At 39.0% G+C, this 18,894-nt stretch overlaps 1 protein-coding gene across 1 annotated transcript in view; it reads left to right on the forward strand.

The window, feature by feature from the left end:
• LOC141926403 (BEN domain-containing protein 5) overlaps positions 1 to 18,894 on the forward strand; it is a 971,122-nt gene that overhangs the window by 536,969 nt on the left and 415,259 nt on the right. The gene's annotated exons all lie outside the window — the stretch shown is intronic.

Below are 18,894 nucleotides of genomic sequence, written 5' to 3' on the forward strand. Positions count from 1 at the left end.
AACATTTCTTCAGTTTCATCACAGCATTGGTCTTTTCTTCTCAGTGGCAGACTTGAAAAATTTGACAGGGTAACCTAACACTTCCAGAACGGTGTTAGAAGAAAGATGCTCCTGTGCATAAGAAGTAGAAATAACATTACATAAACTGTACTTCTTATCTCTAATCCTTTTGGGGTCTGGGTTATTTTCTGAATTTTAATGGAGAGTATGCTGAATGCTGACAAACAATTATTGATAGCTTTGTAATGTCTTTTCTAGGCTGTATTTGTAAATTGTGCCTTCTATTTCTTTTCCTATTTGTGAATGAATTTGCAGAAAGCCAGGTAGACCAGAAATTTCCAGCAGTGGAGTTTGGTGTGTTCATGCCCAGAACAGTCACAACAAGGCACTGGCAGGCCAAGCTGTGTCCCAGTGTGCCTCAACGCCTTCCCTGAAGGAAAAAAGCTAGAGGAGGAAGAGGACAATCCAGTCCTTATGCCCATTCAGCCCCTGGCCTTTTCCCCCAAGGCTGTCAGCAAGGGTGTTAATTAGTGTCAATTGTGACAGCCAGGAATGGGATTGGTGCCACAAATGCATTTGCTAAACTAGTCTGCCAGCAAACAGTCCACAGATGGACATGATTTTCATTCACCACCAACTTGGGCTGTGATGTAATGGCAGACCTAAAGGTAGAAGTTGTCTAATATATTGCTATTCCCTGTGGACTCTGCACTCCTCCCGTATTCCTTTGTTTTAGAAGAAATACTGGAAGGCTGCAGTTCAAATGTTTCATTTTCCAATTTTAGTTCTTTCCCTCCCTGTGGTAGACCACTCTGTAAGTACTTCGATATTGATGAGGATATTTTCTCAAAGGCATCTGAGGCTTCTGTTTTTCAGGGATCAAAGGAAGAAGTAATCTGGATTTTTGCAAATGGATACATGACAACATTGATGTCGTATCTTCAGTGAAATGCAGAGTTAATGTGCTTCATCTTCTCCAGAGGCTATTCTAATACTAATGCACTTTTACGCCTTTAAAAAGTCCATGACCTAAATACAAATAGGAAATACAGTATGATTTTACTATTTAGTTGTTTAGAGATGCAAGGTTTTCTGGCCTACCCTGGATGTTCATGCTTAGCTTCACTATTGCCCGTTTTTTTTCTTTTTACTGTTTTCTGCAATCTCTGGCATTATCATTTCAATCCATTGATTCTTTGGCTCTGGGATCACCAGATACCAAGGTCTCATTTGTACTCCTCTCCACCTGTTTGAATGGCAATCAGAGACCCCAGCTGCCAAGCTCTGCAATATTTTGCTCAGTTGAGGATTTTGGTTGGCACCAATGCAGATTTCATTTAGTTATGCTGGCAGCTTTCACACTACCACTGGGTTTGCTATAGGTGCAGCCCCAAGTGTGTTTTGGTCACTCATTCTTTTTACATAGTCTAAAAACATGTAAAAAATGTGCCCAGGCAAGTTGTTCCTTCATCCAAATTTGCTTTATTAAAAAGGCATTCCATTTTCAAGGTGGAGGCATGCAATTGCGCTCTTCACTTGGCATCACGTTCTCGTGCTGGCGGAGATGTTTGTGCTGCCCTTGGCATTCCTCCTCTATGTTTTTCTCTATCACTCTTGGGGTGGCTTTGGCAGCTGCACTGGCCAGATGCAAAGCTCTCGCCTCTTTTCCAGCAGAGGCATGTGAGGTCTGTGTAAAAAGCTTTCTGGCAGAGACTCTGCATTTTGCTTGGCTCTGCTTTGCTTCCCTAAGATTTGCTCTTCATCCTATAGATGTACTGTCTTCTGACCCACAAACAAGCGTGAGGAATTCAGTTGTGCAGGGTGGGTGTTTGGAGTGAAAGTGACTTACCCAACACACACAGAAAGCCCTATTAGTGCCTGTGTCTGCTCCATTTCTGATGTATAAACAGTTACTTTGACATTTAATGAATTTGTCATCTTATATCTTGGAAGCGCGGCAATACCATGCACCCCTTTAGAATAAGCAGTTCTGTTAGCAGAAAGATTAATAATGCCTGCTTGCAAGTACGGATTTTCTGATCTTTAATAAGTAGTGAGCTCATACTGCGAATTTTCCCCTGATTAAGACATTTTAATAGTCTCTCTCTCCTTGAATGGTCTGCCTGTTTTCATAAAAAATGAAGGAACTTCTTATTTTGCAGGCCACTATCCTTTGTCTAACAGCTTGAAATTGTTCAACAGGTTCAAGAGTTCCTGTAAGCATGCATACTTCAGGCAAAAAAAATGGAGATACACTTTTCCTTAATGTGTCAAAATAGTCAAGACAAATTCAAGTAGGAATGTTATTACTGACCTCTGCCAAGCTGACATTGTCCTGGAGCATTTGTACTGGCAACAAGCAATGTCCTTCAATAATTTCTCTCCAGTGTTAATTATTGTTAAGTGTTCCTTTTGTTACCAAATAATAAAGATCCACCTTCGAAAGATTTTGACCAAGTTAGTGAATTTGGTAGCCTAACACTTCAGGATGTTTTAGTTAAATGACCAGGACAAATTCTGCCTTCAGCCACTGTACCTGTATGAAAGAACAGCGAAATCTTATGTTCCCACTAGAATTCAGGACTTAAAACATTCATAAATAGAGCCACACAATAGTGACAAAGGAGATCTAACTGGCCAGAAGGTCCCCTAGCCTCGCATGGGGAGAGCATTTGGAAAAGTGGGGAATATTCTGCGGCCCTGATGCTTATATCTCTTTTGAGTACAAGAAAGACTTGGCTGTTCTCTGCATTCTGTAAAAATTACTTGCTGTTTTGACACTTGGAATTTGGGTTGTTGGAAAACTTTTCAAGTTAAAGTTGGTTATTCACAAATGCTAAAGGTGGTAATATTAGCAGTATACTTTGTGACTTGTCACTTTATAATCCCAGTCTTTATGTAAGAATCAGGGTTTTTTCATCTCTTATGATTAACAGGCAGAGACACATGGCTCATATGATGTGATTTAGTGTCAGACTCAGGAATAGGCTGTGGGAGTCACGGCCTCTGTCCTGGGCCTGTACCCAATAAACTGTGCCACAGAAGTATGTTTCTGCTCTTTCCAGTTCCATTTTTCTAAATATTTTGCTTCACCTTACCCGCTGTGTTTTTATAGTTGCAGACATTCATAAGGTGCCCATCACAGAAGCATTCAAGTGTCACAACATTAAATGAAAGGCAAAACCTTAACTCTGAATAAGTAGTGCATACTTAACACCCTCTGCTTTACCTGTAAAACTGTTGCTCATGCTGAAGTTCTGATGAAAAAATTGTTTGATTTTTCTAAGTGAGATTCCTGAGGGAATCGCTACTGCTGTCATAGAAAAGCCAGGTCCAAGGTGCCTCATCTAATGAAACCCCCAGGGAGGGTGTTCATGTTCTGATGGACCATTAGGTGGAGCACTGTGTCCAGAGACCTTCACCAGGAATGTGAAGCCAGAGGCTGCCCCGGAGGACACCGGGCACTTGGGATGGTGATCAAAGAATATTTCAGTTAGGTCAACAGTTTTACCATATATAAAGATCACAAGAAAAGCGAGTGATTGTGGTTGATGTTCTGAGGACGTTGAGTTGCTAGATCACCAAGGATTTCATAGTTAATAACCGGCACTTCAGTTTGCACCTGGAATGAGACTGGCAATCAGCAGGAGCCCAAGAGCAGGTGCAATATGCTCTTGTCCATTTACTCATCCTCTGTGGCAGGCAGCCACGTCCTGCACCAGCTGAAGCTGCCAGATGTCCTTCGGGTCAGTCCCGCATCACACGCATTGCAGTAGTCAGGAGTTTTACTTGCTGTTTGCTTTTGTTGACTGTTCCTGCCAGTGTCACTACCTCAGCCTGTCAGTATAAAACTCCCAGTATAATTCTGCATGCTTTCTGGGGAATACTCTAGCGACGAAGGAGACCTGTTTAGAGGTGGAAGTCTCCTACTGCACGTTAAATTTTAGTTTTCTCCATCTGATGAGATAGCACGTTAGCTATCATTGATGTCTTTTTAGATTATTATCTTTAGTAAATCGCTTGCTCATCCTGCATTTTATCCATAGGAACAGTAAATTTCCCTTTATCAAGAAATTCCCTTAAGTCCCTTCAAACTATGTTACATTCTGTAATTATTAACTTCTTATCTGCTTTTTTCTTAAACACCAAACTCAGTAGTGTTCCCTTTCAAGCTGAATTGGCAGAACTCACTGTACGATATGCTATTGTCATTCAGTTCAGGCTTTTTCTCTAATGGCAGCAGTTAGCTGAAGTAACATTTCAGCCCCAGCTGACTGTAAGTGTAGGTTATAATTTTCTGAGACGACTTCTGATTGTGATGTTTGCCTGCTTCATGAGACAGTGAAGAACATCAAACGTGTCTTCATAAACATCATAAATTTTTATTTACAATTCTAATTGAGCTATGTGTTTAAAAGTTTCATGGGTAGGAAGCAGTATTGATCACTGGTTGACATTTTTAAGAAAAACTACTACTGCAAAATGAAATAATTCACTCTCCTTAGACCAAGCAAATTGGAATAGTGTTTGTTTATAAGAAACAAAGGAAAGACTGGAGTTTATTTGGTGACCAATTTTATATTCATATTTTGTGTGGTTTTGCATTTTTTGTCACGGTAATCCTGCATATCCTGTTTTCTATTGATGTACCTTTTTTATTTTGACTGGTTTTCAAATTGTTACTAAATGGGCAGAGTTAAGGTTGCTTTGCCTGCTTTATCATGTGCCTCTGTAATTCTCTTTTAGCCACAGTCTTAATTTGTTTTTTTTCTGGGCTTTTATTGCTTGTTTTTATGGTGGGGTTTTGGTTTTTGGTTTTTTTTAATTGTTTGGGGGTTTGTTTTGGTTTGGATTTTTAATAGCTGTGCAAATTCTTGCAGGATTTGTTTATTTTTCCTTAATTTGCTGATATATACTCTTACACTATACTGTTTTTTTCTCTATGAGAATATGAAGTGTTTGCTCTGATGGCAACAATGGCCCTTTTCCTGTAGTCTCAGGTTTAACGTGTAACAAGCTTGAGTGTATTTGTTTGTACTTTAATAATATGCACATCCCCTATGTGCCTACGCTGCTGTTTCCCTGATGGTAACCAAGAGTGCTGTGAATCCTCATTCACCAATCTTTCTCTTCTTTTAAATGTCATAGCTGTCAGCAAAGGAGTGATGTAAAAAATATTAGAACAACATTTTCTAGATTCTTCTGTGATCTGCTGCTACTTTCTCCCATGCAGCAAGTGATGGGAATCATTCAGCAGGGACAGCTTAGAAAATGATAGCAGCTGAGTAAATCTGACTCATAGAATTAAATATCATGGATCAAATGGGCTTCTGCCAAACTTTCCCACTGGATTTAATGTAAGACTCTGACCCTCGTGGTATTACAAAAGTGGGTCAAATTTTCTGTGCTTGTACAGTAGGTCTTTTGACATTTTGCCAAGGCCAGTATGCACTATCAAAGGTTTTATCATCAGCTGCCAAAGCGATAGCTACAAGTTTTGAATTCCAATATAGAGTGTAATTGAATGCACTGTGTCTCAAGAAAATAACAGGGGGGCAATGGATAACAGTGCATATTACGCCTCTGTGTTGCCATGAGAAACTTTGGCACTGAGGCTCAGCTGGAGACTAGATTGCAAAGATGACAACATCAGAAAGGAGAGAATTTTATCCTTTCACATTGGAAGACATTTCAGTGTCCCTCTCACACCTCTGCAACCACCGGTTCAGGGCCGTTCTGTTGTGTCCAGGAGGTGCAGGTGGGCCACAGTCGAAACATGGTATGTGGCTCAAAAGGGAGCTTTTCTTCTCTGTTTTCTCCCCTTAAGTACTAGTGGACTAGTCCTAATCTTGGCCATATACCTCTCTCTCTTACTCTTTAATACAAAGATTTTGCAATCCTTCTCTTTCTTTCCTTTTTATTGGTTGTTTGCAGTCCTCAGCCCTAAAGATCTGATGTCCATTTTTCTCAAAGAATGGTTCTCTTCTCCATAATGCCTCTTGTGAGGTAAAGCTGATGCAATTTTTATTGCTGCAGTCTACATTTCATCTGATTGTGAGTCCATAGCTTTTCATCTTTTTCATCTTGTCCACCTTGCTCTGTCATGGGGGTTCCACAAGCTGGTGAACCTGGAGTTCTCAGCACAGTCACCTTTTCCCCTTCCCATATTAGTGGCATGACAGCTTGTCACCACAGAAGTATTTATAGTGTTGCTAACTGCTTCACAGCCTCAGGTGGGGGCTAGGAGAACTGAGAGCTAAGGATAAACCAGTGTTGGATGTCCATCATCCACAGCAGGTCACAGTTCATCCAAGGCAACGGTGAAGCGATGCCAAAGGTACAGGGCAGCTTAATGGTGCAACAGCCAACATTGCAATTGTAGAAGCTTGACTTTTGTCCAAAATGAAACAAAATCGAGTCTTCTAAAATGGCGATAATCCTCCTTATATTACTGGGGTGATATGGAGCGGATCATTTATCTGTGAGTGTGCTGTATAACCTCAGACTGGTTGCGTGCCAGATCCAGCCTCCCTTGCAGTTCTTATAACTCTTAATTCTGGCAGCACAGAAGTTAATAGTTTAGGAAAATTTTGCTTTCTTTATAATTAAGTCTGTAGAAGGTAGAAATCAACAGTACAGTGCGTTTTCCCAGCAGAGACCGTAAATTAATTAGGAGCAATTTGCTGTCAGAAACAATTTCCATAATTTTAAGTAAAAAAGCAGAAAACCCGTTTTTATCCTGAAGTGATTTAACTCCTGTGAAGATGAATTATGTGAAATTGCAATTTACCTGCTCCTGGCTCCTGGTACCCAGAACAATGTGGAGGACTATTCAGGTGGTGGTTACTACTGCTGGGGCAGAATTTCTGAGAGTGATGCCCTCTCCCCCCGCCGTTCAGATCTTGACCTTTTCATAACAGAATTGTCTTTGACACTTGCAAATTCCTGTCAGGAGATAATGAACAAATTGCAGTGCTAATCGAACACAGGCCTTTTCTAGGCTTTTGCCTGATAGTCACGCAGCAAAGGTCACAGTCTAACTAATGAGGGCTTTGGGTGATACCTACACAATATGTGGGCTTTTCTGAAAGGCCAAAATTTATGGGTGCCACTTGGGGACAATTCAGCTATCACAAGCATCTTAGAAGTACAGGAAGGGATGATCCATCCATCACTAAAGCCCCATTATTGGACTTAAACACTCAGCCTCATATGCATAATTGCCAGACCTTGGGCTCCTCAAAAAGGCCTCAGTGTCATTATGATAGATCCTCCTCCCTGTTTACTAGGAAGAATGAACATGAGATGGTCCATTGTGGCATTTAGTATTTCAGCCCATCAGGATTTTAGGGTGATTTGCAGATATCAAGTCACTGGGATGCTGATTTAAATGAAGGGAACATTTGCAGAATCATAAATTTGTCCTGTGAAGTCTATTATGTGGATACCTTTCCGCAGCTGATAAGCATTAAAAAATTTACTGCTTCACGCTTGCATTTTCTCCCTTTTTTGTGGCCTTTTCAGGTGCGAATATATTTATTAGTCCTTTCTTTCTTTGCTGATGTACAATTAAAGCAGTCTGACCTCTAGCTGCCAAAGGTTTTACCAAAATACTTTTTAGAAAGTGTGCCTTCCAGAGGATAAAATCTGCTGTATCATTAGTTCTTGCTTTAAAGTGACATGCACACTTTATTAAAACTGTTTCCAAATATGTAGGAATTATAGGCTAGAGATGAAAAGGCACTGGAAGATAAATTAGGGTACTATCCTCAAAATCTGCAAGTTACCTGCAGAATATTAAACCAGCTTGGAGAATGGTAATACAGCAGTGCTGCTCAGCTACTTTCTCAGTGTGCTAGCACCAGATCGCAATCTAAGCAATTACATTTGAGCTGGTCTCAATCCATTTGCATTGCATACAGTCTGATGCTGTTTCCTCTCAGGAAAAGGTCTGTAGGATTGCCGTGTGCAGTTCAACAGCTGCTGCATTTCAGTGGTGGGTGAAGCGATCCCTACGTATCGTTGATATATCAGTTTGGCTCGCACTCTCAGATTCTGTGGGATGTAAGGTGCGACATAAATAGATGTTATATAAATATTTTTGAGTTCTAGAGATACGGGCTATAGCAAAAGCTTGAATTAGAATTGACAGCGTAATCAGAATCTACATTTCACACTACAGGGATGGTGCCTTGTGCAATACAGTCTGCTGAGTACCACCCAGCATTACTGTACACTCCCAGATCTTCAGAGGAATTATGAGATGTGAGTTTTGTTAGTCTGTGTACTCTTTTTCTTTCATATTTACTTAAAAATACCTGTTTCTCTTTTTTTCCCATTAAATGCTTATCTTGAAACTGTCTGTTTACTTACATACAGATTCAAAAGCACCACCACCTGAGGGTATCTGTTTCAGCAGTGCTATACTTGCTAAATGTCTGGATACCTCTTAGCTCATAGAACGGCTGAAAGGCAATGAAGACACCCTCTCCTGGTCATCCACTGAACGCAATAATTTTTTTTTAAATGAGCTTGCAAGTCCTATTTGTGTGTGTTTATTTAAGAATATGTTTGGAAATAAGAGCTCATTTGAACTTGGAGTCTGAGACAGTGATGTGAGACATCTCGTTCAAACTAGCATCACCGTGTACATCAAATGCCAGGTCCAGGTAAGTTGTGCTGGATATGACAAGATTGGATACACTGGACCGAGCAGTGAGAAGTATCTTGTGTAACAGCATTTGAATATTGCCATCAAGACCAAAAGCTGAATGACTCCAGGGTTTATCTGTCCTTAAGGTTTTGTTTTGGGTTGGGTTTTTTTGTCATTCAGCACAAGGTGCCTTAAGTCAGTGAGTTTGGAGTCACTTTGCAGTCTGTCTTCCAAGTAGATCCTACGGCCATTGCTCTTCATGCTCACAGTGACAGTGCCTGAAAGATTAGATGTATCATCTGTTGAATAACAGGCATGTCTGGGTTGTAGCAGCAGGTATGAGAAAAAGATCAGACATAATTTTGTGCTTTTCTTCACTAATATCTTCTACTTTGTGGAACCTTGCACTTTTGAGGGAAATTTCCTGCCATGGACTATGCAGCCTATTTCAAAAGACATAGTCAGCTCTTTCCCACTCAACATCTAGCATAAACCCTCAGAATACCTGTTGTGTGTATAACTTGCCCTGAGTCAGGCAGATCAGCTCCTATTTTGGCAAGGAGTACACTGGCCATCGCATTATCTTGTTTGGAAATAAATATATAAAAACATGAAAGCATGAAAACTCTGTGCATATGTCGTACACAGCACGGGTACATTAGCTATGACAAAACCTCTCCAAGAATATATACATTTTCAAAAAATGTATATACACAGTGTTGGGCACATAACACATTGATGATTATACTTTGGACCACTTAGGCATTGCTTCGATATAATCTCTCTACCTCTTCGAAGCGTTCAGCTAGTCTGCCTTCTTAAGAGATCCTTTGCTTTTGCAAGTCATGAAAAAAACAGTTTAATAGGAAAATCTCCCTCATCTACATCTAGCCTCCTCTTCAACGTCTTCCTTACAGTCTTCCAGGTGTATGTACTACTCTAGAGCTGCTGTTAGTTTAACAACTTCTGGTTTTAATCTAAATTTCCAGTTAGAGGTTTCTTCAGATGGAATGGATTGAACTACAGAAATACTATATCAGTAGGGGACCTACGACTTCTATATTTAATCACAACTACTGAAGGCATCTGGGATTTTGAATGCAGAATACTTAAAGCAAAATGTTTTGATTTCTTTTTGCCAGAATTAGGCCAGGGTTTGGAAAGTTCCTTGTGGTCCAGACCTGCCCTCTGCAAACTGCTGTTTCCTCATCCTTGACATGCTCTTGGTCCTGGACGTACAGATGGCTGCACCCTCTGGGGTTCACTGGGCTGCTTGTGGCTTTCTTCCTTAAGTTGAATGCAACACATCTGAGCTACAACCTTGCTACTAATCCCAAATACTTCTCTCACCTGTAAGCACAGACTCCTATATTTATTCCATATCAACAATGATGTCTTTGTACAGGATGTTTTGATGCGTCATAATCTGGATATATTCTCAACATAATATACCTGCAGCTTTTTAGTAAACTTCTGCTAAAGTGTTTCAGAGAAAACTTTTCGGATGTTTGTCAGGGCACAGTCCCGAGCATACCAATGAACAGCTTAGGTAAATTGGTGCTAAAACTCTTCATTGACGGGCAATTCTATGACCAAGGCAGTCATAAAACTGTTGTCTCCACAGTTGCTAATTCTCTTTTGGGAAGGTTGGAGGTTTGGGGGTTTTTTTGTTTGTAGTTTTTTTTTCCTTCTTCTACATAAGTCTTGCTTGCTATTAAGCAATTGAAAACGCTTTTGCTATGGGGTAGAAGAAAGCTTCACACTTCAGGCCACTAGGAACACACTGATCTCTTGGTGCAGATGTATGGGAGGAAATGTGTGAACTCTCGCAACTTGAAGGTGTTAAACTTTATCAAATGGACTCTCCTGTAACCTCTTGGAGACCTGCTGCTATGCATTATAACAGAAATAATTTCCATCTGATTTTTCAAGTGGTTGCTGCTGGTGGGATTTAAGCAGTAGGGCCGTCTGATGGTTCCACCTGAATTTTCTTTGAAATACCAGGTAGCTACTGGATTCTTATATGGACTGTACTTTTGTGTATAATAATATTAAATGTAATGTGTTCTTGGCATTGTCATATAATTAAGTATGGCATTTAGTTAAAACAGTTTCCAAACTGGGAAGATCATTGTAACTGAGAACATACATGGCTGAGAGAGGGACTCAGTGAAGGCAAATCATGAATTTAGCAGTGTCCTATGTATTAAACATTTTGTAAAATATTTGAGCTAGGGGAACAAATAATCCAAGTAATGAGTAAAATTCCTTGTGTTGTTGGGGGGAGGAGATATTGTTTGGCCTGAATCCAAGAAAGTGCTTAAAAGCATGTTAAACTTTAATGAGGTAAATAGTCTCATCTCTATGGTGCAGAACATTTAGGCTTAATTTTAGGCACATGCTTAAGTTCTTTGCCAAATTGGGGTCTAAAAAAGAGTTATGCTTTTGCATTTGAGAAGCAGGAATGATATCACATGACTTCTATATTTAATCACAACTACTGAAGGCAGCTGGGATTTTGAATACAGAATACTTAAAGCAAACTGTTCTTGATCAATCCATAGAGAAATACTCAGAGGGAGAAAAAATATATACAGTAAATTTGAATAATGAACAATTTTGAGGAAATTGCAATCTGCTTGCAGACATTTGGAGAGCAGAAAGGAAGCTAAATTTGTTGAGTAAGTTACTTGCTGTGATCTATTCTCTTGGCTCTAATTAGAGGGAAGTGAGCAGTAAGGGAACCCAGAAAATGAGACTGCTGTGGACTGAAGTGCCCAAATAGAAGACTTTAAGTTGGAAGGGGTTTTAAAGTGGATTATTTTTCCCCAAGTATTCTTTAAATAGGAGGGGAAAAAATGGTGCTTTAAAATGTTTGTTTGAAAGAAGTGCTAACTGTATAAACAAACAGCATTGATGCTTGACAAATTTGACAGAAAACATTTGTGTGTTCTTTGGAACTCAAATCTAAAAGTTTACTTTAAGAGTTAACTCTTATCAGTTAACAGCTGACAACTCTGTAAGTTTTTAAGCTTAAGGTTTATTACTATATTACCTGGTATTTTCATCGGCTACTTCAGTTCAGACTTGCTCATTAGTTGCATTTAGTTCACAATACAGCAAATCGTTCTATCTTTGAACACCTTACATTACTGACGGTGGCTGTATGAAATACTAAAATATAACGACTTCTTGCTATTGTTTCTTCTAAGCAAAGCTTCCAGCCACCAAATGCAGGGTCATACCTAGAAACTATTAAATTCAAACACTTCCCTGATCAGGCCACCTCTTACTTCATAAGAGGTCCACAGTGACAGTCTCTCCACACAACAAAACTTGCTCTTTGTAGTAACAGGAATACTCATTTGTGGAGGGCAGAACTTTCTAAGACTGGTGGTGAAAAAAAATAATCTGTAGGAACGCAAAACTGTCACAGATTCGTCTGCTCCAAGTTCAAGGCATATTTCTTTAGCCTTATTTTCTTCAGTACAAAACTTAGAGCAGCAGTGTATGTTTATAAAAAAAACACACTACCATCTAGTTAAGAAAGTAAATGGAACCTCTTCTCTCTTATGACCAGTATTAGCAACTCAGTGTAACTCATGACAAGACGGCCCTTGGATTCATTTTGTCATGTTTATTGTACCAGCGAGGAGAGTTAGGAGCTCCTACTTTTCAACTTTGATGTGCTTGTAATCCCAAGTTACTTTAGACTTTTTAAAAGACATAAATGATTATTACTTTTTTTTAAACCTTTCCTATGCACTTAAAGTGTATGTGGTAGGCTGAGTGCTTTTTAATTGTTTCCATATCTCCTTTAAAATATAACTTCCATTCCAAATTTCCATAGTTTGTAGTGCTTCTTTTTGTGATTACTGCACCACCACTTCATATTCTCTTACAGAAGCTCTTCTCATACACTATTAATTGGATGTGCTTGCAGTACGAGTGTCTTAATACTGCAACTGGGCAAAAATACAACTGAAACAGTTTCTCCTCCATGCATTTATAAATCAAAAATAATCTGTCCGGAATTACTAGAGTTACTTCAGATTTTTCACAAGCAAAACGGATAGACTGTAGTCCAATAGTTTTCTGTTAGACAGCTTCTAACAGAGAAAGTGGTGCCCATTGTAGCTTGAACAGTCTTAGGCAGTCAATGTCAGGACCTCATTCCTTCCTATTTTCTCTCTCCACCAATGACATTCTTGTTCATGCCACTCAGATCCATGTTTTTTCCCCTTGATTTCATTCATTGTATTGTAGCCTTGCAGGATTGTTCTCAGGGTAGAACAGCTTGTTGAAAGGTGTTTATAATAACAATTACACCTACTCCAATCACTAAAGTGTAATCTTTATCTTAATCAAAAAAAAAAAGGGGGGGGGGGGAGGGGGGCAGAAGAAAAAATATACATCGCAAACTACTCCAAAGTTCTGCTTGAGTTATTTTTCAATTACAGCAGGTGAAGCAGAACGAAATTGTTACAGCCATTTATTGATTGTGTTACTATCCATTAAGGTACAACAGAAGAAGTCCATCATATTGTGTAACAACTTAACTATTTAAAATAACAAAGGCTTCCTATTGTTTCCCTTTTTGCCATTATCCTGACAAATACGTTCTACTTCTGTGCTGGAAATCAAATTCAGGAATCATAATGAAGAAATTCTGTATTCAAGTTGACATTATTTCTTCCCCTAGCTATTGAAATTCTTCAGCGTTTTTGTTGAAAAATAACAAGCAGAACAAAGGTAATGAAATATATTAATTATATTAATGATGTTTTACTGAAACTGGCTGCTTCCTAAAGAGAGTGCATATATAACTAAGAGGAGATTCTATCAATGGGTAGACGATTATCAGGTAATACTGTCACAGTACTAATTTTAGCTGCTATGAACTATTCAGCCATCTGACTGACAAACCCTTTGAAGTTTTATGATGAAGAGCAAAGTTTATCATGTCTTCTAAGGTGGGTGGATGCTATTTGCTAGGGAGGAAGCCAGTGGAGTTGTGTAACGAATGGCAGATTTAGTGAGTGATATTGTAGCATTTAGATGTTGGTGACAGCATGCTAGAGGAGTGCTCTTAATCCAGCAGCAAAGAGGTTCATAAACTACGTGTTAAACTGGAGCTTGTAGTGTTGTGCCTGATGACTGGATACCAACATCCAGATGCAATAAATAATGAGATACCATTGTAACTAAAATGCAGTAGTTACTGTCTGCTCTGCCGTAAGTCTGATGAAGAACTGGCTGCTAAAACTTCTGTGTGTGTACATGTGTGTGTGTTTAATAAGCACCTCTGCATCTTCTTGGCAGCTCAGTGGGAAAGACTTCCTGGACCTGCTTGGGACTGTGGTAAAAACGGGTCCTCTCCAGAGAGGAGAAGTTTTCCCCATGTGACAAAGAAAAGTTCTGTTGCTAGCAGTGCCAATCGCCACTGCTTAGGGAGAGGGGTGGGAGAACAGGGCTGTGCACAGTGTTACTTCTTTTTGCAGGCTCTAGCAGGTTTTGCTGTATAGGATCAAACCACAGTATAACAGACCTGAGTGGTATTCAGTTTGTTTCATGTTTATTTTCATGAGTTCTTACTTTCACCCACATACCAGTTTAAATTTCCTACTCATAAGAAAAAAAAAACCTCTTACGAAAATGAAGAAACAAATAAGATCCCTATTCTACTTCCACCAATGCTAGTAAAGAAATTATTAGGACAGGCACCAGAGTCCTTTTCTCCATAGTATTGACCATGTCTTAATCTTGTTGCCACCCCTTTTCCCATTTTCAGTTGTCAGACCATTCTTCCCTAGCACTGTAAATCTTGCGGTGTTGTGAAAACTGCTAACATAAAGTATCTATTGCCTGTTGCTGTAACCACAACTTCTCTGAACCTATTCACTGCACATAAGCTTCAAGTTTCTTGTACCTGCCTTCAAGTAAATTAGATTTTCTATTTTAAATGTCTATTTAAAAACAAAGCAAGGTTGGCATTCGGACTACAGCATGGCTTTTGTTGTACAGTTATTTCTGCCCTAAAATTCCCAATGATCATTTTTGGGTTTGAAATCATTGGAAAGTTTTGTTGCCAATTCCTGCATCCTGCCCTGCTGTCACTGCATGTTTGTGCTCTTACAGCTCTCAGATGTCTTTTATTTGACTTGTACAGTAAATACCTGTCAAACCCCTGAAGCTGTTTCATCAAAAAAACCCTTGATCTCCATAATTGATGCTGAAATGCTCAATATGAATACCAGTTGTGTGTGTCAATGTTCTTTAGGATCTGCTTGAGAAATGTTTTTGTAGGGGAATGCCTCCTGCATTTGTGCAGTTTGGCTGAGGATACACTGAACAAAAATAAGCTGCACATCAGGCCTGGGTAAACATTCGCTACCCTTTGTGCTTTCAGATCTTCCTTCTGCGCATATAAAGAGGTTGAAAAATAGCTATGAAAGACCTTAAAATATTATTGTGCACATATATGTTATTTCTTATTATACCTCTATAGATGTTAGGCAAAATGGCACCTCTGCAACCATCTTTGAGCCCAGTTTGGGTCTTCCATTAGTGCAGTTTCACAGACTGCAGTACAAGTATTGCTGATTTACTCGGTGATGAAGGAGCAGGTCATAGATAACTTTGTTTCACTGACCTAGTGGATACCATGCAAATGTGTTGTGTGATTGCCCATCAGGGGTTAATTTTGTTCTCAAAGCGCATTTGGGAGTGTGTTCAGGCAGCACACAAAATGAAGGCTGAGAATCAAAGCAAGCAGGCTATCTCTTCCCACAGATCTCACAGCAAAATTTAGGAGCTGAACGATGCAACATGTGCATAAAAGCTTGATAATGTTTTTAAAACATATCGCTTGAAATATGTTAACGCATATGTTCCTTCATTTAGAACTCTTTCATAATACATAATTTGGCCCTTTAGCTTTACACCCAGCTCATTATGGCTCATATGCAAAGAGAAACCTTTCCAAAATTTTCTCCTGGTCTTTCCCCAACACCAGCATGACCTTTCTTTCCCATCTAAGCTTTGTGAAGTCCCTTCTCTCTCTTTGTGCCTCACCCTCCACATTCTTTCAATGCCATTTCCAGTCTGGTGGTGGTTTATCCCACCAGTGTTTGCAAGGGTGGCAGCTAGCTGTAGTCTGCCTGAAGCAGGATTCAGCTTACTCTCATTTCAAAAGTTTAAAGGTTTCCCATGGTTCAAATCTTCCTGATTGACAGTCTGTGAATAATTGGCTCTTTTTAAGAATCAGATTAGTTTTGTTTTTTTTTTTTTAATTATTGGTATCAAGATTAGATAAACAGGATAACAGAACTCCATTGTTACAGAAATTGTTGGTCAAACAGGCAAATCAAAGTTCCATGTTTGTTTTACACAAAGGTTTAAATTCAGGTCAGACTGTACACACACATGCACACAAGCTGTATATGAAGACCAGTCTAATTTCTCAACTCAGTAAGATAATAAGCCAGTAGGTAGAATGGCATTTTCATTCGAATACTGGAGGAGAAGCAGATAAATCATTGCTCAGAAGTTTCTTGGATAAGGCAAGGTAACTCTTTTCACACCATATTTTCAGTTAAATAAAATATGACCTTTACACAGCACTGTAAATTGGCCTTGAGCGCACCTCTAGGTGGAATTACCTTCGCTTCCCAGGTATCACATGCTGCAGGCTTCCACTGAGCCCTTTGTGCATGCATACATATTACAATGCTGATTTTGTAAAGTCTCCAGTTACTCAGATGTATGGCTTAATCAAATCAGGCTCTTTCCCGATTTCTGAATTTTATGTAATTTTGTTCTCGATAGTTCCCTTTCAAGGTCAAAAGCAACCTCTGTGCTTCTAGGAATATTCTACTTGCAGTAATTTTTGATGCTCTTACAGTTCATGATTTTTACTAGAAATTTGTTTGTCTCTGCAGATATGGGGTGCAGATGATACTGAACAATACCTGCAGGCAGCAGCGTTCTTGATCTGTTCCATTTTGTGTAAAATGGAGTAGAAACTTCTGTTTTAATTATCACTATTAGATGACTTCCCTGTGCACTGCGGTCATGAAGCCTGAGTCATGAGATTTCAAAATACCAGATGCTGAGCGTGGTGAGAGGAACTAAGATGCTCACTTACTCTCTTGAACATCTGAGAGTGCCTATCAATGTGACCTGGTACAGAAATGTGAGAATCCAGGGAAGAAAGAACAAAACTGTTACCGCACTTTTCTGCCAAAGTCTTAGCATTGAAAAATTGAAAATTGAGTTGAAACTGGAAAGAAGCTTCCACATGAAATATTTTTTTGTGATTAGCAGTCTGTCTTCAGAGCTTGAACCTTTCTGGTTTTGCCTTTCATTTTGTTTCCAAATCAACAACATTGATGGACAGGATTTTAAAAATTTATTTACAACATCTCCCCACTTTCCTTTCTTGCTCCCCACATTTGCTTGCTGCATATTCTAACAGTATGTGAACAGCCAGAAAATATGAATAAATATTTTAGTGTGAACTACAGCTCCATTTCTAATGCCTGGTGAACTTACAATTTTTTAGAAGTTTTATGCCTAAATAGTTCAAAAATCTGTCTTAACAGTTCTTTCTATATGCTGTTCAAACTAAAATACATAAAATACCTCAATCCTTGAAGTAAATTAAGTCTATATTTTGATAAGCCTGTAAGCACGACAGCTCATTCTTCGTTTCCCCCACAACATATGGGGCTTTCTGTTTATTGTCTTTCACTAATTTTCGGTATTTTCCTTTGAGCTTTTGTCAGCAAAGGCATACACTTCCCTCTGCGGTTTGTATTTCTTCAGAAAAACACTAGGTGAATTTGAGTAATTTCCTGTTGCAAGAATGTATTTGGTTTGAGAGTTTAGGTGAATTATATTCTGCTGATTAGTGAAGCAAGTGCTGTGCTCCATCTGCTAGAGAATGGGAATGGGATATTTATAACGTGATGGATGTTACTGTTGGGTGGGTTTGTAATGCTTCAATATGACTAAGCGGTTCACTAGGGTTGTAGGCTGCTTCGTTTGGTTTGTTTTAAAGAGGACATGCTGACTTGGGGATAGGGAGTATTACTGCAGAATTGTGGCTTTGTGCAAGAACTACATTTAATGTATTCAGCAACAGGGACAAAGTCAAGGCATACTACCCTTTTAACAAGAAATTTGGGAAAACAAATGCAGAGAAATAGGGATTGATACACACAGAATATAATTTCTCAGTTATAAGTGAATATTCAATGCTAGACTTTTTTTCCCCTCAGAGCAATTAGAGAAGATGGAGATGAAATTTCTTCTGTGCCCATTGTGCAGCGTCTAACAGAATGTTTCTATTGTTCTAGTTTGGTCGGGATTCCCCATCTATATTTTTAGAAGTCTTCCAAAATTTACACATTTACCCACCCAGGAACGGATAGGTATTTCAGTGCTGCAGGAATGCTCTGTAGGATTGTTAGGGTGGCTCTAGCAAATGCATTCATTTGTTTCGGTAAGTGGAATGAACACTTGAAAACGCTACTGTTCATTTCTTAACATACTTTTCCTTCCAATGTGACCAGAACGACTATTTTTCAGCTTATTGAGATGACAGTTATAATAAACTAAGAAGTTTCAAAAAGGCCTCCAAAACCAGGAACACTAAGTACAGTAGAATGGCACAAGGATGTCTTAGTACTGAACCATGTTGAAATTTGCTGCTCTTTAAAAGTCAAAGGGACGTATTCTGCACTTGTTTTTCTTAAGGTCATACAAAACAAAGCACATTATTTGAACAAATGTCAGAATAAAATGTCTGTAATGAAATATAGTATTTACTTACTTTCAGCATTTGAACTGTGACAAATCTGGAAAGGAAATCAACAGTTACTGGTCTTGTTAAATAGTCCTTTTAATATTAAAAGTAAGTTTACATTGCTGGACCCATGTGTACCTTAATGATTCCTGGAAGTACTATGACTTGGCCCAAAGGAAAGCACGAAGTTAATACTTTATTTTGTATGAATTAAATGCAGCTAATTAAAGTGAAGGAAAATTAAAAAGATTTAGGCGAAATAAAAGCACTACTGTAAAGCTTTTATTAAATGCTTACACAGTGAATAAAGAATGTGCAGGAAAAAATGAACTGCTGATTTGTTTATCTAAAGGCTGCTTACTGCAGCCTCCTGGTCAGTGAGTGAGGCAGAGTCTTCTGAGCCTTACACACCTTGAGTCATAGCTTGCACAGG

This window comes from Strix aluco, chromosome 8 (genome assembly GCF_031877795.1).
Source record: "Strix aluco isolate bStrAlu1 chromosome 8, bStrAlu1.hap1, whole genome shotgun sequence".
NCBI classification, from domain to species: domain Eukaryota; kingdom Metazoa; phylum Chordata; class Aves; order Strigiformes; family Strigidae; genus Strix; species Strix aluco.